The following is a 20,657-nucleotide window of genomic DNA, read 5'->3' on the forward strand; positions in this document are numbered from 1 at the left end:
AACTAGTTCTCGGTAATCACGTATATAGCCAGGGGCAGGCTGGAGTCGTAAAAGGTCAAAAATCCCACAAAAAGAGTAGAGAAAACACAAAGCAGACCGACTGTTGGGAGACAATTCGGAGCAAATATAAGATACAAACACTGAAGTAACAGTGCTGATACTGATCTCCACCGGGCGATTCTCCTCCTCGCTCACAGGGAGGAAAGAGGAAAAAGTTAGCGACAGAACATGAAATTTGTTTCAGTCCTCCTGATAACGACGGCTTTAATGAAACGAGCAGATGAACCTATTGCAAAAGTTTTTTACTGCGTGCTCGCTGAAATACCACTGCACTTTTTGATTAATTCTCAGGAGGAACCTTTTGAGAATTTGGGAGGGCTTGTGAGGACTCAGGAGAAGCCACTTGAGAAAGTGATGCATATTTTCAGGATGGGATGAGATCTTACTTCTGTTTAGAAATAGATACATATTGCTCTGAATAGAGGCGGCGTAAAAGTGTAAAGGTCCACTAAAGGCCTCAAGAGGCTGCAATTAAATGAAAACACCCTACATTAAAAAGTTAGACAAATAAAAGTTGAGACAAATAAAATATCATTGTGTCATTAGCTCAGCCTTACCAGTAGTGGTGCAGAGACACCCAACAAAACTACAAAGAGACACATAACAACTACAAAAAGAAACAACATGACTACAAAGAGACACAAAACTACAAAGAGACACATAACAACTACAAAAAGAAACATGACTACAAAGAGACACATAACAACTACAAAAAGAAACAACATGACTACAAAGAGACACAAAACTACAAAGAGACACATAACAACTACAAAAAGAAACATGACTACAAAGAGACACATAACAACTACAAAGAGACACATAACAACTACAAAAAGAAACATGACTACAAAGAGACACATAACAACTACAAAGAGACACATAACAACTACAAAGAGACACATAACAACTACAAAAAGAAACGACATGACTGCAAAGAGACACATAACAACTACAAAGAGACACATAACAACTACAAAAAGAAACAACATGACTACAAAGAGATGCAAAACTATAAACAAAACTACAAAGAGACGCAAAACTACAAACAAAACTACACAGACACAAAACAACTACAAAGAGATAACACTACACCTTAAGCCTTACCGGTAGTGGTGATAGAAACATAAGGTTAGAGGGAAGGCCATTGGAGTCACTAAAATCAAGTGTTTACCCTCTGAGACACACGAGTGTGCTCAAGAAATTTCATAGCAACTTGCAATATCGTTCATTCCATCCATCCGTGTTCTTCAGCTGATTCAAGTTTCGGTGGCAGCAAGCCAAGCTTTGCCATCCTTTTCCCTCCTCCTGGAGGATCCCAAGACGTTTTCTTGCCAGATGGGATATCCAATCCCTTTAGCATGTTTTGAGTCTCTGGAGGAGAAGCATCCAGCACGGAGGGATTCAAGGACTGGCTCTTCCTTTAACGCAACTCAACTCAGTATGAAGTGACGAAGATGTCATTTTCATTTCAAAATAAAACATTTTTAAAAGTCTGTTTTTTATTTTATAGGGCATTTTCCCCCATGACACATTTTATTTCATAATGTCCCATTTCATGGAAGTGGTGTTGCCACCACCCCCTCACCCGTCAGCTAGTCTGACTCACCAGATGTAGGCTGTTGGTATAAGCTTGTCATCGGGCGCCTATTTCAGGCGATATTACCCTCCTTCTGCTATCTGGTTGTCCCCGTTTTCAAAATCCCCATCCCTACGTAAAACAACAACAACAACCTCCGAGGTAGCAACCTACATGCTGAAAATGACATGTTATCTTAACACTAGCCTGGTCGCTAACCGTATACAAACAAGCTAGCAGCTATTAACATTGTCTTTAGTGGGGATTTTTTTTCTCCTACACCAGAATGAGAATAGGTGCAGCAATGCGAGGCTACCTTTCAGCCCATCGTACTTTATTAGCCTCTGTTAGCTTCAGCAACAACAATACTGACTCTGAGTTAACCAACAAAACGCTTCTGCTGTAAATAAACACAGTTCACAGACACTGAACCTTTTTAGCTTAACAACTAAAGCTTAAGGCTGCATAAGCTACCTACCTAGCCATCTAACTAGCTAGGCGGAGTCGACAGCTTGGTTTATTACTCAGAATTAAAGTGAAGATTAATTCACTAATTGACAATATTTTACATCATTTAGACCCAACTAGCTGTCTTTGGCATAGACACATTGTAAGATACTCATACTATTTTAGCCTTTTTAAACTTTCATCCATAACTTGGTCCACACTCTTCCTCCGACACTAATGAACCCTTTTTTTATAAGCAAAAGTTACTTGGACATAATGGTGCTGCTGGGGCACGAATGCACAAACTCTGAAAGTACCAATTTTCAGAGAACAATCTGCCATATTGGACACCTCTTAGAAACTTAATGAAATTAGTATTTGTGTTCTGGAATCAGGCCAGCCAGAGAATGAGGGCCATCGATGTTGTAAAGGAAATTAGATGCTTTCCTAACAGCAGATTGAGAGTTATGCGGAAATGCATTAAGGGTACTTTCTTCCATTAGATGCCACAAAAGATGTTTGAGAGAATCTTTTAATAATGATAACTGCATAATTGAGGCGGCTGGGAGCTAATGGCTCGAGTGTTAAACATAACAATCTGAGCTGCATTTGAATGATGAACATGGAATAAGTATTTGAATCCTCAAAGGCCAAAGCACTGAACATGCAGGACATTTCATGTTGTTAATTCTTCATAGACACATTTTGACATGAAAAATAACATCACAGAGAATGAGCAGCGGCATGCTTAAGTCTTGCTGTGTCATCATGGAAAGATTACTAAATGGGCTGTCAGGGGGCCCAGTGCACAGTGTCTTGAATCGACTTAATAATTCTTAGTTGCAAATGACCACAAAGAGATGCATAACAACTACAAAGATACACAAAACAGCTACAGAGAGACACAAAACAGCTACAGAGAGATACAAAACAGCCAAAGGTAAATCTTCAGTTACAAATCAACTACAAAGAGATGCAGGATGACGACAAAGACTGTAAAGAGATGAGATGTAAAACAACCATAAAGATACCCAACAATAGGGACACAAAACAACTACAAAGAGTTGAAAACACTACAAAGAGATATAAAACAACTTAGAAGAGAAACAAAATAACTCCAAAGTCACTCAACAAAACTACATAAATACAAAAACAACTACAATGGAAAACAAAAACACTACAAAGAGACACAAAAACAACTACAATGGAAAACAAAAACACTACAAAGAGATGCAAAACAACTACAAAAGAAATAAAGCAACTACAAACAGACACAAAACAACTGCAAAGGAAAACAAAAACACTACAAAGAGATGCAAAACAACTACAGCAACTCCCAGCTCAACTACACAGAGATCAGTGGCTGACTCAGGATGTTTGAGGGGCAGGCGCAGAACCACAGGTACCAGCTACAGGCGGAGGGACACCAGCATGCAGAAAGGATATTGTTACAGAGCTATATAGGCTTTCAGCGAGTGAACAATATGCCAGTATTGTTTTTACAGCTTGTTGCATGGCCCCGACTACCCAAAAATTAATTAATGCAACTTGAAAATGACAATTAACCATGAATAGCAGGGCTGCAGCTTTAGATACATTTCAGTGTTCATTTATATTTTCATATTTTTTTGATTTAATAATTATTATTAAATCAAACTAACTAGATTTAAAAATGCCACCATATTCCATTGTAGTATTACTGTCAAAGTGCTTGTTTTTATGGACATAATACAGAGGTAACACAGCAAATTCTCCCATTTGTGATGGCTTAACCAGCCAACTTTGGAATTTTTGCTTGATAAATGGCTTTAAATGTTAATAGATGGTCAAACATGTTGCCTGATTAATTTTCTGTCCAGCAACGTATTGATGATCAATAGTCGAGTTTGCAGGAAAGCCCCCAAGTATTGATGCACCAGAGCCCATCACGACCGGACTGTACCAGACCGAGAACACCATTACACTCGAGGCTTTTCTTGTAACCTACAGCTTACCGCAGTGAATCCATCTGAAATGAAATGCCCTGCTGTCTGAAAACATGAAACATGGGCACATTTTGGTTCTCGTGCAGAAGGCTTTTGATCCTGATCCATCCTTTTACTGTGGCTTCCAGGCAGCGGCTGGTATTTACTGTATGTGTCGTCTCTGGTCTCTCTGTGTGAGCAGTGTCTTGACTCGTCTTTCCCCCTTCTGCTGTACAAACTGGGCTGTTTGGGTGATAAAGTAATTTCTCCTGTGGTGATAATGAGGCATTATCATCAGTCCTACTTGTTATTTTCACCCTGTCTGTATATTTTCTTCTCGAGTGCATATATTTGTCTTCATATCATAAACACTGCATAATAATATCAGTTGTTTTTGTGATAGGAGCTCACAGTGACAAATAGTAAAATCATGGTCATAATTAAAAACCCTTTTTACTGTTAAATATGTAGCGTCCAAGAATGCAACATCCCCAAATCCCAGGGACGTTTAGAGCCTTTGGAAGGAGATAACTCTGATATCATAAGATGAAATGACTGCTATAATTAAGCCTTATTAATCCAGACTTTCGGGATGACTTCCAGATTGCAGCCCACATGGAATTACTGACACCTGTCCATTGGCAACATAACAGTTTGGCGATGAGCATCAGCAGCCGGAAATATCTGAAATCCCTTTGAAATGGATTCATACTGCCATAAGGTTTACAGGTAAAAAAAAATGCTGTCAGAAAGCACAGCTGAATACAGATATCCTTGAAAATCTCTTAAAGCTGAATGGTTCTTGATAACATGCCACTAAACTCTCGAACTGGATGCTGTTACGGAAAGCAGTGTGTTCATTTTTAGTCTGATAACAGGCCTTTAACTCGTTTTAATCATTTGAGCTTATTATTATAACGTTAAATTCCATTTACTTTATTTCAAAGATGAAAACTGAGTTAAAAAAACAGATTCAGGTGAAATTTGGATCAAAGGGATACTTTCTGCAGCACACTTTTGCAGTTTATCGTGGCTGATCTGAACTCTGGGGGAAAATGAATTTAAAATGAGTATGACTACCTGCTATTTTTCTTCTGAAATAATAAAAAAAAAGAAACCTTATTACTGCTCATATTGTTTACACAAGGTCTGTCCTTGGTAGTTAGCACTACTGCTACTGAAGCTAATGAACTAAACTCTGAATGAATGCTAGAAGCATCGTAAGGTAGCCAACCTGATCAAGGTCTCGGCTGTGAAACACAATATCGACGCTGTAGTTGAAGAGTTCAACAGGCTTTTTCTTTCTCTGCAAGTCCTCCTACACTCCTGTCCTCAGGTGTGCTAAAGCTCTGTCTCTTACTTGTCTAAATGCCAATAACTGTAGTGTGTTTATATATTACAGAGTCTTTCTGACTGTTGGTAAATCTGTTCATTGCAAAGCACACAAGGACAGATAATGAAACAATATGAGACAATTCTGTTTCATGACTGCATCTTGCATGGTTGCAACGACAGACATGGCAATGAACAATCTCAGTTTAGTACTGATGCCTCTGTGACCCACATTGGCAAACGAGACCACCAGTGAAAACCTGACTATTTCTATATAATAAATATAGTTATTCTTAATGCCTGTCACCTGGTTGGATTTTGACTTGTTTTGGTTCGATAATCATGAAATCAAAGGTCCTACTTGTAAGAAAATTTTTGTTTTTTTAAAAATTCCCAACTTTTCAAATACTTACACTTTGGGTTTGTAGGTCAGGTCATTCCCCATCCTAACATATTTGAGTTGGGAATGAGAATCAAAAATCTACTTTCTTACAAATAGGATCTCTAATGTGGAGTACTGAGGATGAATCGAGTTGTCTGCAGCTCTGTAGTCTGTAACGATGTGGCACTAATTTGCTTCACCATCATCATCTTTTGTCCACGAGTCCTTCCAGAATAAACAAAAAAATGACAATTCCTTGTAGCAGCTTTAAACACATTTAGCAACGTAGCTGGAACATGATACGACTCAAAGAGATAAGAGAGGAAAGAATCTGACGTCAGTCAAACTAAAAGTTTCTACAAACTGCTGCTCAGCAGACGGTTTAAATTTCACTCTCATGCTCATTTTTTTCCCTGTGAGTGAAAATACAACATCCACATCCAACAAATTCATTTGGGCAAAAAGTGTGAATGGGCTCTGAAATGCTAATAACAGGAGAGATGCCAGAGACAGACACAGCACTCACCACAAAATAGTGTGTGTTGTGTCTGGGAAAACAGCATTGGTGATGCTGCCAGTAAACACCGACAGAGTGTTGCAGCATTGTGTTGGTTAAAGTGGACCATTTCTTTTCAAACGATGTTAATCTGGCCACACAAAATGTTTGTGTGGGTGCGTGGGCACACAATTGAGCATTTTTTGGAAAAAGCTTATGTCAATGTGTGCAAAATAAAATGTGAATCTTCAGTTAGAGCTGTAAGAGAAGGTGAGGAAATTACTTGAGGGACCAGTGACTCCTGTATAGTACACATAGCAACTAATTTCCCACCAATGAGAGGCATTCAAATTCTTCCCACATGCATCGTGGCGTATTTGTCAGCCGCCGTACGGATAGATGGGGAGATTACATGTAAGGTTGGTCGTACACATGAGACATACAGGTCTGTATGAGTGTGTGTTCAAAAAGCATCCTCTGTGGGTTTCAAACACACACACAGGGAAGAAAAATGTGTTTACAGATTTATCCGCCTTACGCCGTCACACAAACCTTCTTCACTAACAGCCTGCCGGTGATGAAACTCCAGCTCCTTCTCCACACCGTCTCACGCAGCGAATAGATTTAGGCAAACTGTCAGTTCACAGTTTGCCATCTTCCCGGCACCCATTGGGCGTCACCTTGCGCCAGAAATTAAAAAGCACCAACAGACGAGTCTGGACGTGTGCTGCGAGGCCCTCCTGTGACAACAAGCTGTCTGAGAGGAAGGAAGCAGAGAGTGTCTTCTACCCTCGCAGACGTTTGTCTCAGGTGAATGAGGGAGAGGTGTGATCTCAGCGGGCGAGCTCAGCCCGCCGCTTGATTCTGAAACACCGCTGATACAGAACCTGATTTATCAGAGTCTTATTCATAGCTCTTTCAGGATGTAACCCACATCTTCAAGCAAGCAAGCAATTTGGCTTCATATTGGCTCTATTATTCAGTTAGACACCGATAGCTGATAATATAAATTTCCCATTTTTGGGCTGATAATTTATCTGTCCAATATTTATTGTGCATCCCTACGCTAACTATTTCTGTGCAATAAAAACAATCACTCAGATTGTTTTTAACTTTGCAGTCCCCTCTGGAGCCTGGGGGCAGCTGTAGCTCAGGAGGTAGATCGGGTCGTCTAGAATTTGGAAGGGTTGCTGGTTTCTAATCCCCGGCGCCTCCAGCTGCATGTCGAAGTGTCCTTGAGCAAGATACTGAACCCCAAATTGCTCCTGATGAGCAGTTGGCACCTTGCATGGCAGCCTTTGCCATCAGTTAATGAGAATGTGACAAGTGTTGTAAAGCGCTTCGAGCGGTCAGTAGACTGGAAAAGCGCTATAGAAATGCAAGTCAATTTACCAAGTCCATTTAGACACAGAAGGCTGTATACAACCGTTTTCACATGCAGTCATACCCTCCGACACCTGTAAACACACTTCGATGTATAAAAATGGTGGTCTGGTCCTTTAAGGAAAAGCAAAGCTAGGCTAGCCTCCAGACTCCAGCCCACTACATTTGTACTCCATTTGTTCTTGTACCAAACACCAATTTGTGTCACAGGAGGGAGAAATATTTGAAATGAGGCCACCTTAAGGTGCAGTGTGAACACTGTTTGTCTTCATCTCACAGGAGAGAAGAAACCAATAAAATGTGGTAAGGAAATGTGCAGTGATCAGTGATATAAATATATATAATATATCAACACCTCTCTTCAAAGATGCTCCTCTCTGTGATGTGGATGTAGTACGAGAGTTCCTTATCGATTTATTGCTGATCGCGGCCGACTTCACAGCGTGTGAACTTAAATTGTGTGAGAATTCATTATCGAGCTCAGTGAGTCCGACTCTTTTGGGGTAATGTGAAAGTGACATTTGTTTCTGGGATCTTACCTCATGTAGCATTCACCTCACTTGGAGCTGCACTACCAGGTGCGTGATGTAATATAGAGAGATACCTGAGTAACATGCTGGAAAAGATAAAAGATGAACATTTGGTGCCAAATCGGCTCACGCTGGATCGTAGAAGGGGTTTCTATCGGCGGTGAATACCTGCACGAATCATACAAATCTCACCTGACAGAGCTCCGTGTTTAAATGAAGGCTTAGAGTTAAGAAGAGGGTGGGACCATCTTATCTGGCCCGTCGAAGGCAGAGGGAAAGTGAACGAAAATGTTGTGCTGCAGTTTCAAATTGAACATTTACTCTCCCGGTTTCCACATTTTGTTGCAGACTTTGAGATATGAAACAGTTCAAATTACAGCTGACCCAAATACCATTTTGGGGGGGGGGACTTTAAAACTTCAGTGAGAGTTTGTTACCCAGGAGACATCAGCCATCGGGGTTGCATTTGTGCACGAGGGGCAGAAATGCTCCCTCGTCAGGATGGTTTTCCACTTCCAATACTCTTCTGTATTCATGTTTTTTCTCGAGCTACATTTCTCACTCTGTGGCCTCTTTTTTTAATGGAGTCCACACAATAGAGGTAGAGTCCCCCTCCTCCTGATGGACCACCATGGGACAATGAATTGTGTCAGTCAATTGTGCCATGAATAACACACACGATTATCAATTTAAAAGATTATTTCATCAACTCGAGGAGTCACAGTTTTTCAAGACTGTGGAAGTGACGTCTTCTCGTTCATCACTCAGCGAAACCCACAACGGAAACCTTGTAGAGCTGCTCCTGTACATCAGCAGCTCTCAGAACTGACTAACTGTCCTTTCACATAACTGCAGCTGTCAACATGACTGGACTTTATGTCTGACCATGTTGTCAAATATGAATGGTACCAGACTCCAGTTTTCGGACCAAAAAGTAGTGAAAATTCAGAACAGACATCTTGAGTTTTGTTTACAACCTGTTGTGATCGTCTTGTGTTTGATGCCCACTTCTTCTCAGCAGCTTACTGACAACATGAACTCACTGGAACTAGAAATGTTGTTCGACAGGAAAAAAAAACAACCAACCTGTGATGAACTCAAATGATCCTCTTCCCGCTGAACCTAAACACAGCTGAAGTTGTTTGAAAATGTCGACCGTTAACTGGCATTTTCTTTCATTGCACATGCGAGACACGAACGCCTTTTTACTCTTGAGCTTAACTCAAAGTGATGCAGTCGCCGGGTTCGTGAAGTTCATAGTTTCATGTCGAGGTGCCACATGTGCAGTCATCTTTTTTAAATTACTGAACCGTTCACCTAATACTTCTAGAGTGTGCTGGCTGACGCCGAAAAACATCCATCATCTCACATTCATCACGTCGACAGCCGCATAAACACCACGTTGAGGCAGCTGCCGCATGCATTAGAGAAACATCTTTACAGTTACAGTAGAGGAGATCATACTACAGAAACTTTCATACATACTAATGCTAACACAACTGCAGTATTAGACTCCTCAGCTGTGATGAAACCTGGCACTTGGGTGCATTAGAATACATTAGAGATAATGAATTCCCCTCGCCCGTTTTTCCCCGTCGAGCAGGGCTGGGCCGACGCTCGAGATGGCAGAGTGGCAAACGCTCGCACTTCCCCGCATTCATATTTTTCCTTTTTCATGTGCGAAACGACGCTGTCACGCTTGTGCCTCGCTGACAAATGAAAAATATAAGGTTGATGACGACTTTTTTATTTGTTTCCTCGCGCTCCCTCTTGTGATTTAGAGATGTCTATCCAGGGACCCGAGCGCTCGCTACCTGCTCATTACTACGACTTCAGCACATTTCTGGAAGATTACAGGTTTCTCATGCAAACAAGACGAGTGACACAATACAGACAGGCAGACATGCTAACAGCAAGTGTGAAGGAGAATGGATGAAAGGAAACCTTGAGTGCTCTGAAACACACCGACATGAGCAGCCAGCCAATGTTTTCTCCCAGTCACACACACACACACACACACACACACACACACACACACACACACACACACACACACACACACACACACAGTTAATCACAGCAGGTGAGTGATGCATGTGTGCTCCCGGCTTTTGTCCCGGCTTCACCTCTGTAAACGCTGAATCAAACTCCTCACCGTCTCCTCCACTGTGGCCTCGCCCACCAGCACAAACAAAACACTACAACCTTATTTTGCCTAAAGTGTTTTTTCCATGTGCGAGTATTTGTTTTTCCCTTTCATGCTGCCATACTTTGGCAAAGCGTGAATGTTTCCGTGTGTGTGTGTGTGTGTGTGTGTGTGTGTGTGTGTGTGTGTGTGTGTGTGTGTGTATCTTGGGACGAGGCTATCCATCTCAGACAGTCCCATCTGCGAGCAACAGCCTTGTTTACTTATCCCTCGACCGGAGAGCAGCAGCAGCCTGTCCGCAGGTAAGCGAGCTGCCAGCGCTCAGGACGAGCTGGGAGGAGCAGGGGGGAGGAGAAGAGAGGGTTGAGGGGGGGAGTCGGCTTCTGTCTTCATCTGGGGATAAATCATTCTTTACACCGACGCCAAACTTCCACACCTCTCTCTCTCTCCTCTCCGCCGTCTACTCGTCGCTCTGGAGTCATCCTTTTCTCCTCTCCGTTTCCGCCTCATCCTTCGCCGCTTTCTCACACTGGTTTAATTTACTCGTCTTTTCCAAAGCACCTCCTCCTCCTCCTCCTCCTCGTTCCCTCTCCCCTCTCATTTCACACCGTTCACACATTTCTCTCCCTCAGACCTCCTGCACCTTTTTCCTTTCTGTGTCACTGTGTAGTTATCTGCTTTCCCATCCCTCAGTCTCTCTCTTTTCTCGCCGTCCACCCTCCCAAGTTGTCTCCCTCATCCGGTCAGAGCATCTCTCAAAGCCGAGCCCTCTCCTCCCCTCAATCTGCTTTCGCTTCCTGCTCGGCCCTGACTCTCATCACACATCATCGTCACATTTTATTTTCCACGTTCTGCCTTTCTGTCTCCATCGGAGGGCAGGGGGAACAGCCGGCATTGAGCTGATGGGGTGAAATAGCGTCCCGCGATGAATATTCATGCCGTCCCGCCAGCCTCTGTCCCCAGTCGCCGTGTCGCAGAGGCCTCCAGCCTGCAGATGCCACCATCTATTTGTCAGAGGCGAGACGGGACCCACAGGAAGGTTTTCTTGGGCCAAGGCTGAGGAGTGAGCCCCCCTCCTGCTCAGTCTGAACTAAACTCGTCCATCTGAGCCACATCAAACAAGTGTGAAGCCTCTGAGACAGTGACGGCATGTCCTCGGCTGTCTTCTCTGCTGCCTGTCACGGAAAGAACGGCAACTCCAGGAGCAGAGGATTGGAAAAACACTGAATGGGAACCAACACCTATATGATGGTTTGTCAGCTCGTGTTTCTTGCAAAATTCTGACAAGATACTGTACTTCAACACTGCAGATGATTTTCTCTGAAGGCTCCCAGAACGGTGCAGAAGAGAAATACTGCTAATGGATAAAAAGAGCAGGGTCAGATGGGGGGAAAATGTCAGCATGATTGAGGTTCCTGCCCAATTAACTGGAGATCACTTAAATGGTTGGCGAGCTGAAGAGGTCATTATCCTGAAGAGCTCTAAAGAAGCCCATTAGGGCTTTCCACAGCTGGACCCGTGACTCCTTCCACTTTGGTTGTCTCCAATAAAAAGACACATGGCTGATTCTGCTCCGTGGAGGCTGCCCGGCCCCGTTTTGTTAAACGCTTTACCTTCATCGGATCTGAAGAAACATGTTCAGTCATCCATGTGTGCGTGTCTGTGAGCTCAATCATCCATCCATCACTACCCTGTAAGCTCCACAGTATAAGCAGAGGAGAAAGTTTATCCTTCAACGCCGAGCGAAGAGGAAAATACCAAAGAACAAATCAATGTTTTCCACAAACTGAGCACTGCACACAAAACAAATCCCAGAAATATCGACTTCCACGTTAGCCCTGAAAAAGAGATGGTAAAGCAAACAAACAATGTACAAATGTTTTCCTGAACAGCCACAGAAACATGAATTGCAACATCAATACATATAGCTGTGAAGGGAGCAGGTATAGAAAGTCTTTTTCAACATACACGGTTCATTCATGCACAGCGCCTATACATAATCAGGCCTCTCTGACTGTGACCATCATATCAGCATCTGCTATTTTAGTCATGCTGTCCCACCGGCATGTTCAACACGACGCCGTCTGCCTGAGCCTCCGCCACCTCCTTGTGATCACCTCACCAACACCCGACTTAAATCTACAGTTATTTATCAGGCTTTTTTACAAAGTAGTGCCAATTTAAAGTGGTTTAAATAGAAATGACAGAAGGGACATAAATGTAGATTAAAAAAAGGCAAATGTGCATCACTTGTGTGTGTCAGTGAATATAAGAGTGCTGCTAATTTGTCGCTCCACTTATGCAGGATGGCTCAAATTCACTGGGATCTTCAGAGAGAGGGAGAGAAATAACCCACACTCATTTTTTACAGTAACTCTGTTTTATGTGAGATACAGTTTTAGCAGTCGAGAATAACAGCCCAAACTTTAAATCGTGCATGTTGCAGAGCTCACGGCCTCGCGGGAATGTGGTGCACTGATGAGTAATACCAGAAACCCTGCAGTGGTGGGATATAACAACACCAAGAACTGACGTGCCGTGTCAAAGTAGTTGTACTTTACTCAATACATTACTTTATAATTTCTACTTCCTGCTAAATATTATACATTTTACTCCACTACATGTATTTAACATAGCTTAGCAACATGTACAAGCAGTTAGGATTAGCTCCGTCACATCGAACTACGAGAGTAAAATGCTGCTTACACATTATTGCGCGGTATACATGTTGCTTGATATGCACCGATATGAAAACTTCTTTTTAGAGATAACAATGCAGAAAAAGGTGCTTTTGAATAATTTATGATTATTGAAGTACCAGTGAAGTTTGTTGTTTCAGTGTACTGATGTAGCTGTAAGATATCCTGCCTCTGTCTCATATCTTTGTCACAAGTGTCTGATAACCACATTTGAGGGATCATTGCAAAAGATGTGTGTATATCAGACGATATATGTCGATCTGATTTTGTTTGTTTTTTTTACTTCTTGATATCGGTATCAGCCCCCAAAATCGGTCAGGCTCTCGAAAGAAATAACGCATTGATACAGGGCTGCAACAGTGAGCGGATGACAAAAAAAATCCTGATCAATGGATCAATACATCTATGTGAAGCTTGCCACAGGGGCTGCTCTTTAGGGGGTTGGTGCTCAAGAAAATAACTCAAGAAAAGAAGCAAACAGCACGAAAGCAATATTTAATGAGCAAATTAGGTTTTTATGATTCAAAATGATAAGAGGGCTTCATATTTTCTCCTTTGGGAGGCAGTTTTTGCAGCTTTTGGGCACCCAAGAGCTTCTCACTTCACTTACTCCTCCTGTCATGTGCTGGACGTGGTCCTATAGGTATCACTCACTCCACTGGTGATGAAAAAAGGACCTTTTTCAAAATGATAACTTGTTATTGCTAATGAACTGCTCATTTGTAATGGTGGGGCATAATGGTGATGAGACGCAGGAGTTCATAGTTTGCCCACCTTTTTATTCCTAACCACTCTCGCAGCACAGCCCCGGCAGAGACGTTGCCATATGACCTAATTATCTCTCATTAGCGGCCTCAGTAATTACAGGCCCTTTTACAGCTCCATCCCCTCTGCCTAGCATAGGAGGGGATTTCAATTAGGCTTGCCTTGCAGCTCTGCCTGCCTCGCTTTCACAGCTTAAGCCACGCTGTCACCTGTGTAGCCAAGCATGGCCGAGAGGCAGGCAGCACCGGCACACATGGAGAGCTCCCACAAAAAATGATGAACGCGTCTCTGCGGCTGGGTTTAATTCATTCTATATCATGCACCCATCAACGAGACATGACGGCAAGACAGCTTGAAGAGAAGAGAGGGAAAAATAACCTCTTATGCCATCATCTGAAAGCAGCACATCATGAAAAATACATAAGAAACAAACTATGTGCTGCAGCACAGGTAAACAGCATGTGATATGCTAATCCTGAGGCATCGGAGTGGCAGAAAATGCCTCAATCAAGACAGATTCGTCAAACATAACTAGGAGGGGAAAAAATCTGCCCGGATGTTTTTTCAGCTAAAAGGCTCAGTCGACTCATAAGAGGGAGAAACAGACGAGGAGGAGGAGGAGAGTAACAGAGGAGGCTTGAAATTGTCGAGTAGCGGCGAGGAATTACTCCCCACTCCCGCTTATCATTTATCTCTCACTCCAACCCCGGTGCCAAATCAGTCACCCTAATTAACAGGCCAGCGAGAAACACCAATCAATACTGCAGAGGGATAATTAACCCCTTGTGTTCTCACTCGTCTCAACAAAGGTGAAATTGAAATTGATTGAGATTACCTTTTGTTGGCTAATTGTGGCCCTCAGTCGGGTGAAGGAGGGTCGACTGATGGCATGTGTGCCGTTATCAGGAATCAGTGAGGATTGATGTTAGTTGGGGAGATGCAGCAGTGAGGTGATGAGGGATGCTTTCATACTGAAGCTGCACTGGGAAACAATGCAGCATATGATGTAACACAGCTTCATTTAGGCTACGACTAAGCCAACAATATCGGCTTTTAAAACGTAAGTCCAGGTTCTGTTGTTTGACAAAGCTCCTGTTTAAAGGACCAATAAACTGATTTCTGGAAAGAGGTGCCATCTAGTTTCATTATATTGGAGAGAAGAAAGATGTCTGCAGCTCACAGCAACACAATCTAGGTGGATAACTAGCTAGAAAAGCCGAGCTCTGGTGACTTCTTCCCTTTTGTTCTTCAAAGAAATAACCAATATATATTATATTCTTTAATAAATTTGATGTAAATGGTGAAATCAGTTGAAGCAGTGTGTTCAAACAGCTGCTGGGAGGTAAGACGCACGAAAAACAGACAGCGATGGCAATTTCTACAAGGAAAGAAACATCTTAATGTATGTATTTAATGCCGATTCTACAAGAAGGCACCAATTATTTTAACTTTGCCGCAGCAGCTTCACAAAGTTTATGAAGTTTCTCCCCATGACGCAACAACTCTTAAAATCACGTGATTTGTAGGGGAGTCTGGGATATCGGCCATATAATGATGCATGCCCATGATTTTCACTCGCAGCAGCCCGCTTCTTGCAACAATTTTGTAAAGTAGAACACAACAACAATTGATGCGTAGTTCCTCTGGAAAACATGTTTCTTTTAACCTATTTATATCATTAATGGAAATAATACTCATTACATTGAATAAATCATTAGTCGTGATTACAATAATGGCTGTTGGTAATGTATTAGTGAAATCACTGCTTTCATGGGAGCTCAGGATAACATGTAGTTATGACGCCCCTTTTAAAATGAACATAGAGTTGATTAAAAACATATCTGTTGAGTGTTTGTACAAAATAATAAACCTAAACCTCCAACAAACACAGTGTGGTTTATACAATGAACACACCTCAACCCAAATATAACACAAACCTCCTCATTACTGTTTGTTTTGTTTGCATTAAATCGCTTTTATTGTCTTTTTCTCTGTGCTGCCTGAGAATACGTTTATGGGTCAATAAAGATGGAAACTGGAAGGAATTTAGAGAAGGTGGCCTGGAAAAAAACATCACGCAGGTACAAAACAAATCCCTCACACTTCGATAAATATTAGGATTTTAAATCACATTTCAATGTGCAGACGATTAGTGAGCTGCAGGCCACAGGGTTTAATATTCTGAATAATTATATGGGTGGATATTAAACAGCCCAGAAGGCCCCGGGCCCGGCAGTCACACACCACCACACTGATTTCATTTGCATGATTTAACAATCATCACATCTATTGAAACAGGTGTAAGAATCAACTTACCTCATGGACGCTGAAGTGCAGATTAATCCACCTGGTTTTAGGTGACAGTCCTGTTTCTCTGCAGAGCCTCCTCCCCTCTGGAGGGGCAGGAACCCCGGCCTTCAGGAGTCAATTTACTCCACCAAACAGCGGATGAATCCGAGGACGCCGCAGGGGTTCTCTCCTCATCCTCGCAACGTCATCCATGTCCAAAATTATTAGCCTGAATCTAAGACTGATGTGTTGAAAATACATAACTTCCAACAGCACCGCCAGTGAAGACAGTTTACTCCAACTTTCCTTTGCTTTCGTCAAACTTTTCTCACCATCTGCGTCGTGACATCATCGTGATAATTGGCCCATAAACCAAAAAAAACCCAAACATAATCATAAAAATAATGATGAATAATTATCACCACTGCGTAGGAATGGAGTAAAAGTTTATCAAATGCATCAGTTGAATGTTTTAAAAATGAGTTTTTTAATCAGAGGTTATTTTTATCCGTCAAGAAGTTATACTCCTCTGTCTGATGATGTGTAGAGATTAATTTAGTTTGGTCCCATCCAGCTCATCAGACTCTTTCTTTCCCTTCCCACTCACACTTCTCATAGAAGTGACACAAATGCCCAGATCTTTTTCCACTGCGTCACTTTTGTTCCAAATGAAATATTTGGTTCCTGCCTTACTTATTGATTTTACTTAATTTGCTTTTCATCCATTTTTTTGACGAGTTGATCCACTGTTTCATCCCCCACGAGCTGCTCCGACATAAAAACACCACGTCAGTTCCTGTACTTACAATTCTATATACAAAGATTATAATATCTCACATCACATCCTGTCTGCATTTTGAAGAAGTACGTTTGAGACGAGCCAGAGCCGCACTGAAGTGTGAGCAGATCAGAGTGTGCAGGGGTTTGATTTCCTCTGTTCCCTGTAGAGTGAATGAAATCACCATCATTTGAACTGAATATATTCCTGTATGGTCGCCTCAACTTTCAACTCTGGAACATGCACCACTTGTTTCACTGTAATCAAGGATTTTACACCCAGCGGTAAATATACTGTATGTGCATAATGTCCTCACCTCTCATGTAAAACAGTGTTCACAAAGTCAAACATTCAACTTACTTAAATTCTCATTGTGTGTTGTTGGATGAGTCTTTGCAGCTCTTTTGCCCCGCACACAAAATAGTTTTTATAAACTCATTATGTGAAGGCGGCGCCGCTGCAGCGAGCTACGTGCACGTCAAATAAAAAGGTGAAGAAGGAGCGACACATTCAGTAACAGTGAATTTCTGTACAAATCAGAAAAAGATGAGATTCCATAACAAGAGTTGGACCATGAAAACAATAAAGAGCACTGAATTCACAAAAGTATAGAGTCATAAGAGGAATAAATAAAGTATGAGGTGAAAGAAAAGTAGAGAAAGTACAACATTAATCTAGTAAACAGTCCAGGGTCCAATGAGTCAAATAGTTAAACAATATGATACATTTTATTTTTAAAGCACCTTTATAACAAAGTTACAAACAGCTTCACAGCAAGAAAATAAAAACAGAATACAATAAATGTCTTCTTCTGCTTCTTCTGCCTCTGCTTCTTCTTCTACTACTACTACTAGATGTGATGATATAAGAGAAACATTTGCTTCTGTTTGAGTGAGGAACAGCTGGAATCATCTCTTTTCTAATAAAATGTTACCTTGAAAATGTCTAAAGACGTTCAAGTTGTAAGATGCAACAACAAATTGAAATGAAACAGCGTAAGTGAGCATGTAACGAGGGAGACAAAACATTTTCTAAAATGTGAATTTTGCCTGTTACTGTCAACATTTGGAGGCTTTAAAACTAGTCATCAGTATCAGAATTAAAAAAAGCACTTTGAGTGGAAACAGCAGGATCTCTCATATTTTGTATTTTAATCACCTGACGACTGTTCCTGTCAGGAAACAGAAAGCTGCAGTTTAATAAAAAGACATCAAACTTCGGGCAGGTAGAGCTTTGAAACCTGTTTCCAAAGAGCTGTAACAGTTGGAAAGCTGTGGACAAAATCTTTCTCATTAGGACCGAGAGTAAAGAGCAATGAGCTATTTAATATCGCTGTCGACACCAGCCAGGAAAAGGTAATTTGAGCTTGATGGATGCAGCCTCCTTTGTTAGCACAAATTATAAACCCATCCCCACTGTGACGGGGAAAAAACTGAAGCATCATGTGAAGGAAAACAAAAAGCTCATCTGGTCATCGTTCCAGAGGTGTCGCTTGATTAAGAGTGACTGCGTGGGATCAGAAATATCAGATTCTTCCCGAAGACTGCTGTGGGAGTAGTGTTAGCTTTATTTCTTCAGGTCAGATCAGGACAGGAGAGGGTAACGATATGTTATTAATCTCCCAATATCATTCAGAGAGTCAGTTTTATGGGAAGGTTTTTATTCACAAAGATCATTACAGGTACACAGGAGGTGCAATGCAGAGAGGAAGGAGTTCTGTAGTGTTTGAAACAGTAACAGTGATGAATCAGGATGAAGACTGGGACAAAGTTCACACAAGTGGAAGAGGATAAGAAGAAATAAATTGGACGGTGCAGGAGGAGAGGGATATTTCACTCCTGAGTCAGTCTTTGTGGAGGTCCAACCCAATCAGCAGAATAAATACTGAGGTACATTTCTGCAAAACTGCAGCAAAGTTGAAGCGTTTCTTTATGTTGCAGTTTTAGGTTTGTTTAGGAAGTGCACATCAACAGCATCGGAGTGTGTATTAAGTGGATCAGATGATTTATCAGATAATGTTTTGTCTTGTCACTACTATAGTGCAGCACGTTCTCACTCCCAACACGCTGAATACAGCAGCCTGGTCCGTGGCCCCACGCTTCGAAGTGTGACGTTCCAGTTAACCCTCTAGGGTACTTCCTAATGCACCCGTCTAGTGCAGGAGCACAAAGAGCGAGAAAAGTCCAAGTCACAGGGTTTGGGTGGTTGGATGGATTATTCACTGGACTTTCCCTCTGGAAAAGCGAGTTCATGTTCTGTTTGTGACCAAGAGCAATTTTTTTTAAGTTATGTTACGTAATAAGTTAAATTACTTATAATAGCCTGAGTAACTGATGTTATGTGACGGAAATTACATCATGTACATCACTTACATGACGTAAGTTATGACACTGAACGTTCAGATTTTTTGCCGGTTTTGTGCCGAAACGTTACTTTACTGTGATCGTTTTGATATCTTAATAACAGCCCAAAAGTCTAACCAGAGGCCTCATATGACGTATTACTGCTAACTTGACCACTGAGCCATTCACTTGCATAACTGACACTGAGGGATGGGTAGGGCGTCACAGTTTGAAGCTTAAAGCCACTGACCGAGCTGCTGTTTTTGATGAGTTGGGAGTGAATACGTGGTGATAACGACCCAAAGCAGCCCAAATTCAGTTTGAGCAGAGAGCTTCCCCACAACGCGACGTTATGAAACATCACCTCGGCTACATTTCTTGTCACCTCAGTGTTTAATCCAAGTTGGCGCCGTTGCCCATTTGTTAAATATAAAGCTGTACTAATTTCTTGTGGAAATCCCCCAAACCACAGCTGCTGTTGTTGCAACTGGAACAAGCAATGAATGTAGACAAATACATGTTGAGCAGAGGACCTCTGACAAATGTAGTTACAGGCGCAATCAAACAGTCTGATCTCCATATGTTCTGTTAAAGATGAGGCCAACGATTCCTCAGTAAATAACACAAAGACTTTTGTTTGAGTTCACATCCTGTGCCCGGATGATTCCCGTTTGTTGAATAATGGCTGTGTAGAAAATGAAAGGAATGTGGAGAGGGTCTCCCGAGAGACATCACAGGCTCCATAACTCCTAGATACACCCCTGCATCCACTCACCTGGTTGATTTGGTTTTAATCCTATAGATGATCATAAAGACCTGGACTGTGGCCAGCTCTGAAAAAAAAGGCATCAGTCAGAAGTGTCACCTGTGATGTGTTCGAAAAAGGTCGCCGCCGATTTCAGAAGTATTTTCAAAGCAATTATTATCACATGGGTGACAAAAACGGAGCGGCCCTCACACGCAGGTGATTATTAAGCTGCCATTACAAATGACTGGGTATCCTCAAATAACAAGATATCACGCTCATGACAGATACAGGATAAAAACACTGTTTTAATACTTGAAAGCTCCACTTTTTCAGAAATGTCGCACGCTGCTCTGATGAGAATTCCTCTCACATGTTAACCCTCGACAGAGCTCTAATCTCGTTAAACGTATGCAGTCGTCGGTCGGCATGAAACATGACAGCTGTCAGACAACATATTGGGGGCTCTTACTGAGAGAGGTAATGGCCAGTACAGTGAAAATTGGACAGGCTTGCTTTTAGAGTGGATTCAACTTGCCCAAAGTGACGCGACTGACACCAGGGGCCGCTCCTCTGAGTGACTGCAGCTTACTGAGAGATGACATGACAAGCACATAGTGCTTTCTGCTGCACATCCCTGGTGTCATGAGTGACCCACTTTCCCCCCTCTAATTGCAATTCCCTCTTTAAAACTGTATTAGCTTGCACAAAGGACGATTCAGT

The sequence above is a fragment of the Pagrus major genome, chromosome 16 (genome assembly GCF_040436345.1).
Source record: "Pagrus major chromosome 16, Pma_NU_1.0".
Lineage (NCBI taxonomy): Eukaryota > Metazoa > Chordata > Actinopteri > Spariformes > Sparidae > Pagrus > Pagrus major.